Below are 16,457 nucleotides of genomic sequence, written 5' to 3' on the forward strand. Positions count from 1 at the left end.
ACTCAGTTTATCTCCAATATGTTTAGCAGGGAAAGAGTGAATTTACTACCTTTTTTCCAGTAGTCAAAATCCTCCTAAGAGAATAGTCTCTCCTTGAGAATAACAGTTTATTCTCAGGCATAAAAAAACAAATCTAGAAAGTAATACCTGGAATGGCTAAGGGAAGGGATATTCAGAGTAATCACACACCCAGGTTACACAAAGATCGCTCCACAGTAGACTTCTAATCCCAATTTTCCAAACACTAAAATACAATAAAATGTACTTCCCAACAAAAAAACAGGCGGACCATAACCCCATCTTCCTCTGGGGATTCAGAAGGCAGCCTGGGATTTTTTCCAATGCCTTAGGGCCAGGATTACAAATATTAATAATGATGGCTCAGCCAGACATGGACATACATTGGTGGAGGACTCCTGTTTGAACTGCTGTGGCTCAGTGAAGCTTGCCTGCACCCAGCACTGAGGAATGAAAACCCTCGCATACAGGATTACAGAGGTCACAACCAAGGGTCTACTACCTTTAGGCTCTCCTATTGCATGCCCAAGTAAATATTTGGGGAAAAATCATGAAACTCAGGGTTTCTTTAAAATTTGATAGGTTTTGGAAGTAGGTTAAGAGTGAGAGTAGAAGTGTCCCATAAGAATAATAACCTACATCACTGGGGTAAATAATTTCTTCTCCTAACACTACACCCATGACACGTTCTTTCCCTCTCAAAAATTTTAGAAGAGGAGACGCCCGAGAGTCCATCTATAAAATAACCCTTAATATTGGTTATTTTACAAATGGAGAGGCAAGGAGCACACTTGCTAAGAGTCATGTAGTAGAAGAGCACCAAGCTCAGAACCCAAGTTTGGCAGGTAGAGGCGATCCATCTACACGAAGGTGATTTCTTCTATAACCACCTCCCCATTATCTACAATGAATGGAAATGGGGGAAAACCTCCAAGTTCATGAATTTTCATTATTTTTATTCCTAATTTTTAAAACCCAGATGCTTTACTAAATATGAAATTAATCACATTTAATGCAAAATCTCTGGTATGACATTCACCACCTTTCTATTACCTGGATCCAAACTACCTTTCAGGACTTCTCCAAGTTTAACTCCTAAAGAGATAATACTGACCATTACCCTAAGCAAACGTCAAGATCCTCCTTTTCTGTACCTTTACTTAGTCATTTTTGAAACACCTTCACCTGCTTGCACCATCAGCATAAATGTCTTCATATCCAGATCTTATGTTTTCCTCCAGAGTCAACTAAAATTCTGTCTCACTCCTACAGTCTTCTCTGATCCTTTCAGTCTGAAAATATTCTCTGATAGAAAAAGCAATGTTGCTATATCTTTGCATCCCGTGTTACTTTTATTTCGTATTGTAGTTAAGGTTCATATCCCTTTCCTGTGCTCTATCCTTACTTAAGAAATAGGCTCCTGATTCATCTTTGCAGTGTATACAGTGACTTAAGATAGGAAACACTAATGAGTATTTGATGAATTAATAATATGTAGTATACATGTCTTGTGTATATGACATTGACTATTTGTGCTGTGACAACAAACAGTGATGATAATAATATTGACCTGTCACTACTAAGAGCTTACCATGCACCAAGCACCATTATAAGAATTCCAAATGTTTTCATTCATTTTATTCTCTCACTAAAACTCGATGGGTTTAGTACTATTATCTGTATTTTAAAGATGAGCAATCAGCTACAGAGAAGTTAAAGTATGAATAAAATATCTCTCCCCTAGAGAAACATAAAGCTTATTAAAGATGACAGAAACATAAATGATTTTAAAATACATAGTAAGGTCTAAGAGAGAGATCATCGTAGGTAGAGTGGGAGCACAAAAGTTGGGCAGTTAGCCAGTCGGTAAGTTTTGGGAATTAGAGGCTGGAAACTTCAAGCCATCTACCTGACCCCCAACTAAAATGGGAAAGGAGGGAGTTCCTGCTATGGCGCAGTGGGTTAAGAATCCAACTGCAGGAGTTCCTGTCGTGGTGCAGTGGTTAACAAATCCGACTAGGAACCATGAGGTTGTGGGTTCAAACCCTGGCCTCGCTCAGTGGGTTAAGGATCTGGTGTTGCGTGAGCTGTGGTGTAGGTCGCAGATGTGGCTCAGATCCTGCGTTGCTGTGGCTGTGGTGTAGGCCGGTGGCTACAGCTCCGATTAGACCCCTGGCCTGGGAACCTCCATATGCTGAGGGAGTGGCCCTAGAAAAGGCAAAAAGACAAAAAAAAAAAAAAAAAAAAAAAAAAAAGAATCCAACTGCAGCAGCTCAGGTCACTTCGGAGGTGTGGGTTCAATCCCCAGCGTGACACAGTGGATTAAAGGATCCAGTGTTGCTGAAGCTGTGGCTTGGATTCAATCCCTGGCCCAAGAAATTCTATATGCTGCAGGTGTAGCCATAAAACTTCAAAATAAAACAAAATGGGAGAGGATTTAAAGGCAGAATTTCTTCATGAAAGTGTTAATAAGAAATCATCTGACCTGGTTATGATGACCTTGACTGAAGATGAACTTGGAAAAGGGAAAACAGACTTATAGCCTGGTAACCTGCTATTTCAAAATGCCAAGAATTAGTGAGACTAGATCTCTTGCATTTGTTGTATACCCTTTCACCATCAAAAACTGTCCTAGTCTGAATAAACGATATGACCATAGTACTTATATTACAAACCTGAATGAGAGTAGGACCGCCAACACTGACACTCCAGCCTAATTCTGGTTAACCCACATAATTGACTGGTTATGTGGGCATATTCAGATTCTCTAGCTTTTGTATTCCCTACTAGAATGTAAAGAAACAATGTTTATTATTGGAATTAATTAACATCAGTGTATTAAATTATAATTAACAATTTACGGAGTCTTGCTAATATGTCAAATAAGTTACCAGTCCACAGAGGTTTTTCCCCACATATTCATTATGTTCTTCCAGAAGTGCTGACTATAAACTGAGAGGACTCTGTGACCTTTTCTTTCACCCAATTATTTTCTTACTATTCATCTTTTATAACTGACAATCTACCTTAAAAAAATAACAGCTGACCATTAAGAACTCTTTTTGATGGTGATGCTAAGATCAGCTCACAATTGTAAGGGAGTACTCCCTGTAAGATGCAACAGCTGACCATCTCTACTCAGGGTATCATTCCAAACCATCAGCAAAATATAAGCTCCACAGGGACAAAAAACATATCTATGCATTCACTCCAGCACCTAAAACAGTGTGTGGAACTTAGAAGGTTTCATTTAATACCTGAGGAGTAAATGAGAGTTTGATGAAATAAAACTTTCTCCATGGCCACAAAGCCAGCTCACTTGGCAAGTGGGAAGCAAGCAATCAGCAATCTCAGTCAGCAGTCCTAATGGCATAAACAGGATCATAAGTGACCTGCCAGAGGCAGAAAGAGGATCACAAGGCAGTTAACAAATGTGTTCGGTGTTTGTTCTTGGACAAAGACTATAAGTGATCAAGCTTAGAGTCAAGTATCTCTGAGGCAGGCTCATAGTAAGGCCATGCCTTCAGAGACAGTCTAGGAGGCTGGAAGAAATTAGTTATAGAGGAAGGATGAATGAAATAAATGACAAAAATTTCAAAGGAGAAAAAGGTGATGAGTCAATGTGACAACGCCATACAAGGATGGCAATACTGCAGAGACTGGGTCTGTCCCTTAAAGAGGAAACATAACTTGATTACCTACTATGTGTGAGGTTCCTTCAGTGACGGTAAAATTAGTCTTCCCAAGAAGAAAATGGCAAGTGATAAAGTTTCAAAAGAAATGGTGCAGGTTTCCGGTATGCAGTGGAGATAACTAAGGAACTATCTGAGAGATGGGAAGTGGCAGAAGGGGATGCAGGTCATCTGGGTGTATTTTGTCAAGGAATCATCTGTCCACATGGTTTAACAGTGATTTCTCTAGGGGCAATTAAAGGTCTAAAGAGATCTACAGCATACTGAGGCAGAATAATGACGCATGGGTAAGGCATCTGGAGGCCAAATGACAAACATTTTTGACATTTCTTGTTAAAGACTTTGTCCACTTGACAATATTAGAGGTTTACTACATGAGCTATCAATTGACAATTTCAAGGCCCATCTGTTATACTGGCATAATGCCCACTTAAACTGGGATGTGCCAATCTCATTAATGTTGAGGTCCCCCCCCCAAGTAGACATGGGTTGAAATTAGTCAAAGCAGAATATTGGGGAATAATATTTTTAACTGATAGCCCCCTTTCACTTTGGAGATAATTTAGCAAGGAGTTCCCATCATGGCTCAGTGGTTAACAGATCCGAGTAGGAACCATGAGATTTTGGGTTCGATTCCTAGCCTCGCTCAGTCAGATAAGGATCCGGTGTTGCTGTGAGCTATGGTGTAGGTCGCAGATGCAGCTCGGATCCTGTGTTGCTGTGGCTGTGGCATAGGCCGGCAGCTACAGCTCCAATTCAACCCCTAGCCTGGGAACTTCCATATGCTGCGAGTGTAGCCCTAGAAAAGACAAAAAAGGACAAAAATAATAACAACAAAGCAAAATGACATGCAAAAGTTAACTTATTGAATCTGGTTGGGATCATTATGAAGACCAATTCAGTACTTGGATTCTGGTGATGAAAGGAGACCAAATGTACATCAAGTTTTAAAGATGTACCATAACAACCTAACAACAAAAAATCATCCAACTGAAAAATGGGCAGAAGACCTAAACAGACATTTCTCCAAAGAAGACATACAGACGGCCAAAAAAAAAACACACATGCAAAGATGCTCAATATCACTAATTATTAGAGAAATGAAAATCAAAACTACAATGAGGTACCACTTCACATCTGTCAGAATGGCCATCATTAATAAATGTATAGGAGTTCCCATTGTGGCACAGAAGAAACGAATCCGACTAGGAACCATGAGGTTTCGGGTTCGATTCCTGGCCTTGCTCAGTAGGTTAAGGATCTGGTGTTGCCATGAGCTGTGGTGTAGTTTGCAGATGCGGCTCAGATCTGGCATTGCTGTGGCTCTGGCATAGGCCAGCAGCAATAGCTCCAATAAGACCCCTAGCCTGGGAACCTCCATATGCTGCAGGTGAGGCCCTTAAAAAAAAAAAGACAAAAGACAAAAAATAAAAAATAAAAATAAAAAAATAAATGTGCAAATAACAAACGCTAGAGAGGGTGTGGAGAAGAGGGGACCCTCCTACACTGTTGGTGGAAATGTAAACTGGTACAACCACTATGGAAAACAATATGGAGGTCCCTCAGAAAACTCAATATAGAACTACCATATTATCCAGCAATCCCATTCCTGGGTACATATCTGGACAAAACTCTAATTCAAAAATATACATGCACCCCTATGTTCACTGCAGCACTATTCACAGTAGGCAAGACAGGGAAACAACCTAAATGTCCATCGACAGATGAGTGGATTAAGAAGATGTGGTACATACATACAATGGAATATTACCCAGCCATAAAAAAAGAATGAAAGAATGACATTTGTAGCAACATGAATGCAACTAGAGATTGTCACCCTGAGTGAAGTCAGAAAGAGAAAGACAAATACCATATGATATCAATTATATGTGGAATCTACAAGCACCTATCTACAGAAAGAAACAGATTTCATAGATATAGAGAACAGACTTGTGGTTGCCAAGGGGGAGGGAGTGAAGGCTCTCGGAGTTTGGGCTTAGTAGATCCAAACTGTTAAATTTAGAATGGATAAACAATAAGGTTACTGTATAGGACAGGGAACTATATATAATTTCCTCAGATAGACCCTGATAGAAGATAATATGAGAAGAGGTATGTATGTATATAGATATAGATACGTATGACTGGGTCATTTTACTGTATAGCAGAAATCGGCAAAACACTGTAAATCAACTATATTTTAATAGAAAAAAAAAAGATGCACCATAAAAATTCTGCCTTAGAAGAACACAGACATTTTCAATAAAGCCATTTCCTCATCCTATACTCTTCTCCAAAATTCCAAATACATGGATGGTTGATATTTTTTTCTGTTTAAAAATAACACATGAAAAAGTAGTCCTAAAAAGTCAATAAATATAACCAAAGCCTGTCATTAACTAATTGAAAAAATATTTATGGAAAGCTTTCTATATGCCAGGTACTTTTCCAGATACTGGAGTAATCTATGGACTCACAGTGTTTACACTGTAGTTTCACAGCTACAAGAAACTTCATAAATCTTGTGGTCCAGACATGTACTGGACAAAAGTAAAAAGTGAGTTGAGGCTCAGAGTGGAGAAAAAAACTTTTCCCAAGGCCGGTGGCAAGTTATAAACAAGATTACCATTTAAATCTATGGACGCCCCATTTCATCACCGCCTTCTCCAAACGATGTGCATTCTTTGTGCCGGAGGAAGTGTCCTATCGGTATTAACACTGCAAACTTTATTTCAGAACCCTCCTCATTTCACTTGATAAACACAAACTGGAAGTTCTTGTTGAAGAGCTGGAAAATGGTCACTGTACTCAATGTGTTACCAGCAATAGACAACCTTCACAATGCATCCTACACAATGCCTGATTGATGTGGTACAAGTGTATCATTTGTGTGAGGCATAACAAAGATTTCTTTTACTACCAGTGCTCTTACTTAGTGAAACACTTCCTGGATTATGTTTAGATTCAAATACCAGTTCGCTCAGTGGCTGTGGCTACCCAGACAAAGCAAAATGCAGAAATGGAGCCATTAACCATGTTTCTATCACCAAAAATCCACTATCAAAAAGGGAGGGAAAGATTAATGAGTACTTCCAGCCAATGAAATTAAATAACAGCAAAAGAATACAATACCGTGATAGTTTCCACTGGTGTACTAGCCCAAGGGCATTCTTAACAGGGACTTGGAGGTTCGTGACCAAGTGCTGATAATATTGACCCTCTACAATCTACCACACACACACACACACACAAACACGCATGGGTGTTTGTATTTGCTATCTTTTAAAGGACATTTTCCAGAATCTCTCATTTTTTTCCAATTTAATCATTTTATCCCACTGAGATGACTCTATTGGACTAGATGTCAAGGAAGCAAAGACAAAGATTTATTAGAGATGGAATCTCTTCTGCACAGAGGGTTCCCAGGTAATCTCAAGGCCTTGCTGTTGTAAGACTATGATGCTACTAGTGCCTCCAGGCCCTCTCTCAGCCACTGAAAGTCTGTCTCAGTTTAAAATATTTATTGCTCTTCACCCAATTTTCAATTTATGCCTCTATATTATGACTGGCAGGACTTTCATTCAGCCTCCCCAAGCCCTTCCAAACTCATTCAGTCAACATTGTTTCCTTCCCTTTGGAGAACTGCAAGGTATTAATAATTAATAGCTGTCATGATTAGGATATTGGGAAGGGTTGAGGCTTAATTCTGGTTTCTCCCTCTGTGAAAGAAAGGACTTGGACGAAATAGTCTGGAAGGCCCCTTCCAGCCCCGACACCAGAGTTTTCTATATGTGGACCTTACTTCTCATGAGAGACTATGCTAGCCCTTGGCTATCGCACAAGATGTCACCTTGCTTTTGGCATCCAGGTCAGAGCCCCAAAGGCCACTGTGCTCTTTAGTTTATATTATAGAAGCCTGAGGCCCACAGAGGGGGAGACTCTTGGCTCTGAACTTGGAATTCTTTGAATCCAAAGTCCTTTTAACACTCAATTCCTGGCTCTCTGTCACTTGACCCTCCCTTATGTGGATGAAGTACAAAGTACTGGAGTGCAAAAGAAAGTAGGGTGAAGTGAAGAAAGAATGATCACCTAGGCCCCCTTAACACCATTTAACCCCCGAACAAAGAGTTTACAAATCCAGTCAAAACAGTCTCCTCTACACCCGCCCAACTGCCCCTGTCTCCCCTCTGTCTTTTCATCACCCACATCATGCTGGCAGAGGATCCAAGGCTGTAATAAAGGACACACTCAGTTTCACAGAGCTGTGGGACTGGACAGATGTTGTGCTCACTCTTTCTCAGCCTAGGAAACTGCCTTAGACTCCAAAATCCAGTTAAAACTTTCCCTGAGGAACTACGATGCTCCATATTATTTCCAGTATTTTACATCCATATGTATCTTTTATTTATATATCAAAGGTGAGGTCTTCCTATCACAGAACAGTGTCCAGCACATAGCAGGCCTAAAGTAATGGTACCTTGAATTCAGTAAAGAATCGACCAGCAAGTGACTAAATGAATGGTGGTCCACACTTTTCCTGGAACTTTCTGAAGTGTTTTGTTTTTGTTTTTGTTTTGTCTTTTTAGGTCTGCAACCGCAGAACATGGAAGTTCCCAGGCTTGGGGTCAAACTGGAGCTGAAGCCACCAGGCTACGCCACAGCCCCAGCAACTTGGGATCTGAGCCATGTCTAGGACCTACACCACAGCTCATGGCAATGCCGGATCCTTAACCCACTGATCGAGGCCAGGGATCAAACCCGCGTCCTCATGGATGCTAGCCAGGTTCATTAACCACTGAGCCACGATGGGAACTCCTGTTCCTAGAACTTTCAATTCAGTTGATATACTCATTCATCATACCCCAGGAGCAAGTAAAAGTGAGCTTTGAATAACAATGCTTATTCTATACCAGATCTATTGCTGGGTCCCTCAACGTTGCTCATCATCCTGCTTTATTTTTATTCTCTCTGGCTCTCCAAAAACAAAGGTCTCTACTTTTTTCTTCTTAGACCTGAGCTTTCTTTAGCCTTTCTTATCCCTCTGGTCTGGAATGTCAAATATCCCTAAATGCCACCTTTCCCCAAATATCACCCACCCACACAGTCCTAACAATCCTTCGGCTTGCCTCCATAACCCTCCGCAAGCTGAACCAGCATCCTGACTCAGTCAAGGGAAGAAGGATGATTTGGACAAAGTAATGCAGGAATGACAAATATTTCATAGATTTTTCCAGTTGCAAGTACTGAACGTAACTGACTGTTATTGTTTGATCCTGTTACTCCTTTCCTTTACTTCTGTGTCTAGTATTATTTCTTCTTTCAAGCAAGGAACTTTATGTACCTTGATCTTGGTTTTCTCCCTGAATAGAGGTGTTTTCTTCCCCCCCGTTAAGTGAGATGTTAGCTTCCATGGCTGAATATAGCACCATGTGTCAAGAATCCTCCCAGAGAGTTCCCATTGTGGCTCAGCCGTAACAAACACGATGAGTATCCATGAGGATGCGGGTTCGATCCTAGGCCTTGCTCAGTGGGATAACAATCCGGCATTGCCATGAGCTGTGGTATAGATGCAGATGCAGCTTGGATCATGTATTGCTATGGCTGTGGTGAAGGCCAGCGGCTACAGCTCCGATTTGACCCCTAACCTAGGAACTTTCATATGCCACAGATGTGGACCTAAGAAGCAAAAAACAAAACCAAACAAAAAAAAACTCCCAGCGTAAATACGGAGTCATTTTACTTTTCTAATAATGGATGTGGGATTTTTCTCAACTGAATGTAAGTCTGTTAGAGAAGCACGTTTAAAAAGATGATATATTCTTGCAAGATACATTACTGTGCATTTGTAAACATTATCTCCACAATGATGCACATGCCAAATCATTTGCTATTATTACATTCAGTGTTATTTGCTCTGGATAATAGTGCCAAAAGACTAATGTCTTGTAAGTACAGAAAGATGTTTGGGGGCAGCACAGATGGAGATTGGAGAATCGCCAAAGGAATGGTGCCTTATTTGAGTTTTTATTTTTTTAATTAAAAGTGGAGATCGTGCAACAAGTGTTACCCAGGCCCTGACTAGAGGACCATGGGAGTCTGAATGTAATCAAGCTGAAAGGAAAAAGAACAAGAAATGTAATCATTCATTCCATCTTACTGATATACTGAAAATCAGAATTCAGAAGAGAAATCAAGAGAAAACATCTAAGTTTATGAAATTAACTTAAACATATTTCTTTGTGGGTTAAATATCCAATAAGATTAAAATGTCTCTGTTTCATCACTAGTAAAATTGCTAAAAGAAGAGAATGGCTTGTGTAGCATCTGCGAATTTTTCAAAATGAGTGGGATAATGTATGAAATCAAACAAGCTGAAGGCAGCCACTAAAACCCAGGATAATACTTGACTAGTTTATATTTATATTCATTCATATTGTGAATTCCATACATTGAATTTAACAAACATCTTAATTTTTGTCTATGATCAGCTGGGTGCTTTATAGCCATTATTTTATTAGATCCCCATAAAAACTCTGATAAAGAAACAGACTCCAAGACAGTATGTTATTTGCTCAAATACACAGCAAGTGAGCTGTAGAGTTAGAAATCTAACCAGTCACTTCCAGAATTTAAATCTTTGGCCTTTGCACATGCCTCAAGGACATATACTTGGTAGATAAGACATCTTCCAACACTAGTGTTTGGATAAACTAGTGCCCTTAGACACCCGAGAGAGCCAGTGCACTTCTTTACCAATCAGAGAAGGGGCAAGGAACCCTGAAAGATGAAAAAGCCTTTCCAGTGAAGAATTGAATGCCATTTCTAGCAGATGTTTCAGCATTAAACCCTAAGTGGAGAGAGTGTGAAGGGTGGATTTGAGGTGAAGCAAATAGTCTGGTGTTGCTGGAGTGGTGAGGGGATGAAGAGGAAAACCATGCTGAGTTGAGGTGGGAGCCTTAACACTGCCAGGGCTTCCTTTTCTGGATGCAGTCATCACCAAATCTGAGGGGCCTGTTTTAATTTCTGCACCAATAGCTTTGGCCCTTTCAGGGAGCTGTTACACTGCTGGAGCAGAGGAGGTGCCCGCATGGAGGGGCCTCCCAGTGTAATTTATTTACCTCCACTAAAGCCCTTGGCACTATCTCCCTTGACTATTTTCATGGTTGTTTGTCCCACCAAATTTGCTCTTTGACAGCACAGATTCAATCTTGCACCCGTATTTTCCTCCAGACCTACCCTTTCCGGCACAACTCCTTCAACGGGCCTGCCTTGACTTTCCAAGTTGTTGAGACTGCACAAAAGAAATCTGGGCCACAGGCAAATTTAGATCTTCATCCTTCGACCTCAACCACTCAGCAAATCTGATCCTGGATTCTCTCTCCTTGGCCACCAGCTTTGCACCTGACTTGCATTTACCTCACCTCCCTAATCAGCATGGTGCAAGGACCAATTTCTGGCCTTTCAGCTATGCTTTTCTCTCTCCTCCTTAACTCTTTTAAGTTCTAGAACAAGCTTCAGGATAGTAGCCCTTCTGCCTAATGCGTCCCAGGGCTTCTGCTCCCACAGAAGCTCCATTGGCTCACCTCCTCTCCCATCTGCCCTTCCCTTGGAGAAGGGACACAGAGAACACGTGGCATAAAGTCTGCAAAGTGATGCTGCAATTATTAGCCACTTATGTGCTTTGTATATATTATTTCCTTTTTATTTTTTATAGCTGCACGTGCAGCAAAAGGAATTTCCCAGGCTAAGGGTTGAATTGGAGCTGCAGCTGCCTGCCTATGCCACATCTATGACCTAAGCTGCAGCTTGCAGCAACACCTGATCCTTAATGCACTGAATGAGGCCAGGGATTGAACCCACATCCTCACAGAGACAACAGGAACTCCATTTATATTTAAACATTTCTAAAGCTTACAACTCTTCAAGTTTGTGAATGATTATTCCTAAGCTTCACGAGGTTATAAATCTATAAAGCTAACATTGTTAAGCCTTGCTTGTGCTTGAAATCAGTCATCACTGGTGAACTGTTTCAACACTTCTCTCCCATTATAATCTCTAACTTTAACCTTTTTAGTGTTTAATGTTACTGCTACAATAAATGTGAAAAATTGTTTTAATTTGAATGCTCATAAAATTGTGCCAAGAATGAAAAATACCCTGAATGTCTATGTTCAGGAGTATTAAAGTAGGATAAATACTACCAGGCAATTGAACTCTTATTATTCTCCAGAATACGCTAATATTTGAACTAGTCTATCAAGGCACTCTGGTGAATATTTAAATGAACAGTTGTAAAATTTTATATCGTGGCAGGACATCATTTCCATACCTCCTCGGCTCTTGATACTATTAATAGGTCTCAGGTAAGCCAGCAGATCTTTTTAATCCTTGTTTACATTTGTGAAATGGTGTGATGTGTATTTGAAGTGACTGGTAAAAAGCTAGGCACTCTGCAGTACTAATTTTGCCAATCTTCAAAATCTACAGATAGGGAGTTCCTGTCATGGCACAGCAGAAATGAATCCAATTAGGAACAATGAGCTTGCAGGTTTGATCCCTGGCCTTGCTCAGTGGGTTAAGGCTGTGACGTTGCTGTGAGCTGTGGGGTAGGTTGCAGGCGTGGCTCAGATCCCTCGTTGCTGTGACTGTGGTGTGGACAGCAGCTGTAGCTCTGATTTAACCCTTAGCCTGGGAACCTCCATATGCCACAAGTGCGGCCCTAAAAAAATAAAAGGAAAAAAAAAAATCTACAGATAGGCTCGACTTCTATTTTCAGTTCAGTCAACAAAAGGTTACTGGCAGTTTTTTACTTTATTATTACATAATATTACTACCATTACTTATTCTCAGCTTAGCCTAAAAGGGACTTCACATTTCCAACCCACGTCCCACCTCCCCCCATGCTTACCCTTCTCTCCAACCACTTCTCTCTCTCATTGTTCTCCCAAGTGCGTCATACTGTGTCCTGCCTCTGTGCCTTCATCTCTGCTGCACTTCCAGCTGTGAACACTCCCTGCCTGCCCTTGCTTTCGAGCCCACTCAAAATTCAACACATGCATCAGTCCCACCAGGAAGCTTCCTTACATCCTCCGGTGCCACGTGATGCTCCTAACTCTGGGCTCTCAGAAAAAACCAGACATCCCTCTTTGACGGCTTACACTGCTGAGTGACCTTAGGGCTCCCCTTTCAGAGTTTACGCGTTGTGAAGGAAAGCACCACGGAATCATACATCCACCATCCAGCACGGTGCCCCACATCTAACAGATACCACTAAATATTGGTTGAAGGCGAGAAAGGTGTTTTTCCTGAATGGAAATCAAGGCCCACAGCAGGTACATTTGCCCAACATCACAAAGCTGACGAGGGGTAGGGTCCCTGTGGAATTCATTCCACCTACATCCTGGGAAGAAGTCCAATCCACTATGTTTCACTCCTTGATCACTGGTTTGGAGTTCTGGGTATTTCAAAAAGAGTGACGCTATGTATACACCCTCTTATATGTAATCACTTGATAAAATTTGAAACAGCAGTACCTAAAAGTGGAAAGATTACTTTTACAAAAACTGAAAAGTTAGGTAAACACAGCAACTCCTAAATCACCGACAACAGAGCAATCTATTTTGATCTTTACAATTAAGTGAAGAACAGGAAAAAACTACTTTCAAAATATATCTAGTAGGAGTTCCTATTGTGGCTCGGCAGTGATGAACCCAACTAGTATCCTTGAAGATGCGGGTTCAATCTCTGGCTTTGCTCCCTGGGTCAGGGATCTAGCACTGCCATGAGCTACGGTGTAGGTCACAGACACAGCTCAGACCCCAGTTGCTGTGGCTGTGGTGTAAGCCAGCAGCTGCAGCTCCAATTCAACCCCTACCCTGAACACCTCCATATGCCATGGGTGCGGCCCTAACAAGCAAATATATAATATATATAAATTTATAATATATATTATTTAAACCAATAATATATATGTATAATATACATACATTTATATTATATATTATTTATGTATATATATTTATAATAATATATATTATTTACACCAAGGAGAAAGATGACTCTGTAATTCAAGCGAATACAGTCAAAATGAAAATAGAATTTTTTTTCATCTCATCCAAGCCAAAATGTTATTTATCAAAATAAAACTAATGACCTATTCATGGTTATTGAATTTCTCTGGCCATTTTGCTAAAGGCAAGCAAAGTATTTGTGGTATTCCCACCAAATCCCAACCAAAGCAGTGGTAGGAAAATCATCATCAGGTAGATAAATCTTTCTAAGCCCTTACTCATCAGGAATTTCAGTATCATTTATTATTTGAGAAGAAGCCAGCTTTCCAATTGCTCAGAGCAATCATGGCATATAGGAGACTGGATGAACTGTGAATCAGTAATTACTGACCAAAGATTTAGGCTGTATGCAGACAATCATTAAATGCTCCCAAATAGCACATTCAAAGTACGATGTATCCAGTTAGACAGAAGTTAAGTTTGCTGTCATGGTGGCTCCAAAGAACCTTTCCCCACAGCACTTGCCTACTGTACCATCCAACGTACCTTAACAGGACCACTCTAGGTGCCCAGGAGCAGCTGCTGTTTCCCTGTCTCTAGGACACTGTTCACTTCTGGAATGCACCCTTCCCATGCAATTTTTAAGTTTTACTGAGGTATAATTGATACACAAAAAAAGTCATGTATTTAATATGTATTATTTGCTGAGTTTGGACATCGGCATACACCCTTGAAACCATCACCACCATCAGGATAATAAACATATCCATTACATCCAAAAGTTCCTTTGTGTCTCTTTATTTTTAATGTCAGTGGTGGTGGTTTTGTCCTTGTGTGTGGGGAGGCGGTGGGAGGGTGAGAACACTTAACATATCTACCCTGGCAGCAAATGTTTAAGTGAACAAACTATATTGTTACTCTATAGTATATGCTATAGGCACTACGCTGCACAGTAGATCTTTAGAATTTATCTTTCATAATGAACTTTCTAACAAATTAATAATCTTTTTCCCCCAAATCCTTTTCAGTTACCTACAAAACTGTCCCAAATACCATTTTCTAGAAACAAAACAGAAAATCTTTCTTGGTTCCACCAAATTCTTTTTGCTCTTTGAAGAATTACAATTCAGATAAACAAATTCTGTCAAGAACTATCTCTTGGGAGTTCCCGTTGTGGCTCATTGGTTAATGAATCTGACTAGGAACTATGAGGTTTCGGGTTCGATCCCCGGCCTTGCTCAGTGGGTTAGGAATCCGGCGTTGCCGTGAGCTGTGGTATAGGTCAGCAGCTACAGCTCTGATTAGACCCCTAACCTGGGAACCTCCATGTGCTGCAGGAGCAGCCCCAGAAAAGACAAAAAGACAAAAAAAAAAAAAAAAGGGTGAAAAAAAAAAAAAAGAACTATCTCTTGAACCAATGGCCCCTTCTGATTAGTTTTATATGTTCTTTTTTTTTTTTTTTTTTTTTTTTTTTGTCTTTTGTCTTTTGGCCATTCCTTGAGCCGCTCCCACGGCATATGGAGGTTCCCAGGCTAGGGGTCTAATCGGAGCTGAGCTGTCAGCCTATGCCAGAGCCACAGCAACACCAGATCTGAGCCGCGTCTGTGACCCACACCACAGCTCATGGCAACACCAGATCGTTAACCCACTGAGCAAGGCCAGAGATCGAACCCGCAACCTCATGGTTCCTAGTCAGATTCATTAACCACTGTGCCACGACAGGAACTCCATGATTAATTTTATATGTTCTTAATTGCCCCACAGTGACCTTTTGGAAGGAGAAGGTCTCATCATCTCTCTGTCTTTCTCTAGGTCCATAATCTCTCCGCCAATGCGTTGAATTCACTGTACCAACCATGCCACTGAAAACGGTACCGATGATCGATGTAATTTCCCCGTTCTGGCTAAAGCTGTGGAAGCTCACTCAGAACCCTTGGTAGGAAATGTCTTTGAGAGGGGACAAGGCTGAAAAGGAGAAACATGCTTCATGCTCCTCTGTAGCACCTTGGGCTGGATTACCACATCCTTGCTGACTCGTTCACACATGAAAGGGGAGCTTTTATCCCTGCAACTTAAAAACCCTCCACTTGGAAGAAAGAGCCTGTTCTCTCTGGAGGATAAAAGTGAAACTGCAACTGTGTGAAATGTGTCTCAGCCCGAGCAGGGCTCTGCAGGAGGCAGCTCTGGGACAGTGTGCCTTTAGCCACTGACATCATTTCTCATTATGGGCAAATACGGCAAAGGCACACTTTGCTGTAGATGAAGACGTGACTCAAACCAGGAGTGCCCAGCTTCAGTTCCCGAGACAATTCTTCTTTGCATGATGTTGGCACTACCCTACCCTAATCTCTGAGCTGCACCCCAGGGGCCCCACCCTATCTTTGCACATGGCTTGTAGAAGTCCCTTGTCTTCTATGGATCTGCAATCTCCTCCAATGTAATAAGACATCAACAGTATCAGCCACCCACCCACTGTCAAAAGTAGTGCCTGACACACAGCAGACATACAGAAAACATTTGTTGAATGAATGACAATGGAAATTGACTGAGGAATGATGGCTCCAGCTTTTCACAGCTCTTGAGCTCAGAGGGCAGGCATTCTGTAACTAAGGGCTATTAGCATTAGTTGGCTGTTGTTCAATCCCATATTGGGCAGGATATAAACTTCTAAATACAATCTGTACACTTAGAGGCTCAAAGGAGCTCCAGAGACTGCATTTGCATTCCATGGAAATGA

The sequence above is a fragment of the Sus scrofa genome, chromosome 13, assembly GCF_000003025.6.
Source record: "Sus scrofa isolate TJ Tabasco breed Duroc chromosome 13, Sscrofa11.1, whole genome shotgun sequence".
NCBI classification, from domain to species: Eukaryota; Metazoa; Chordata; class Mammalia; order Artiodactyla; family Suidae; genus Sus; species Sus scrofa.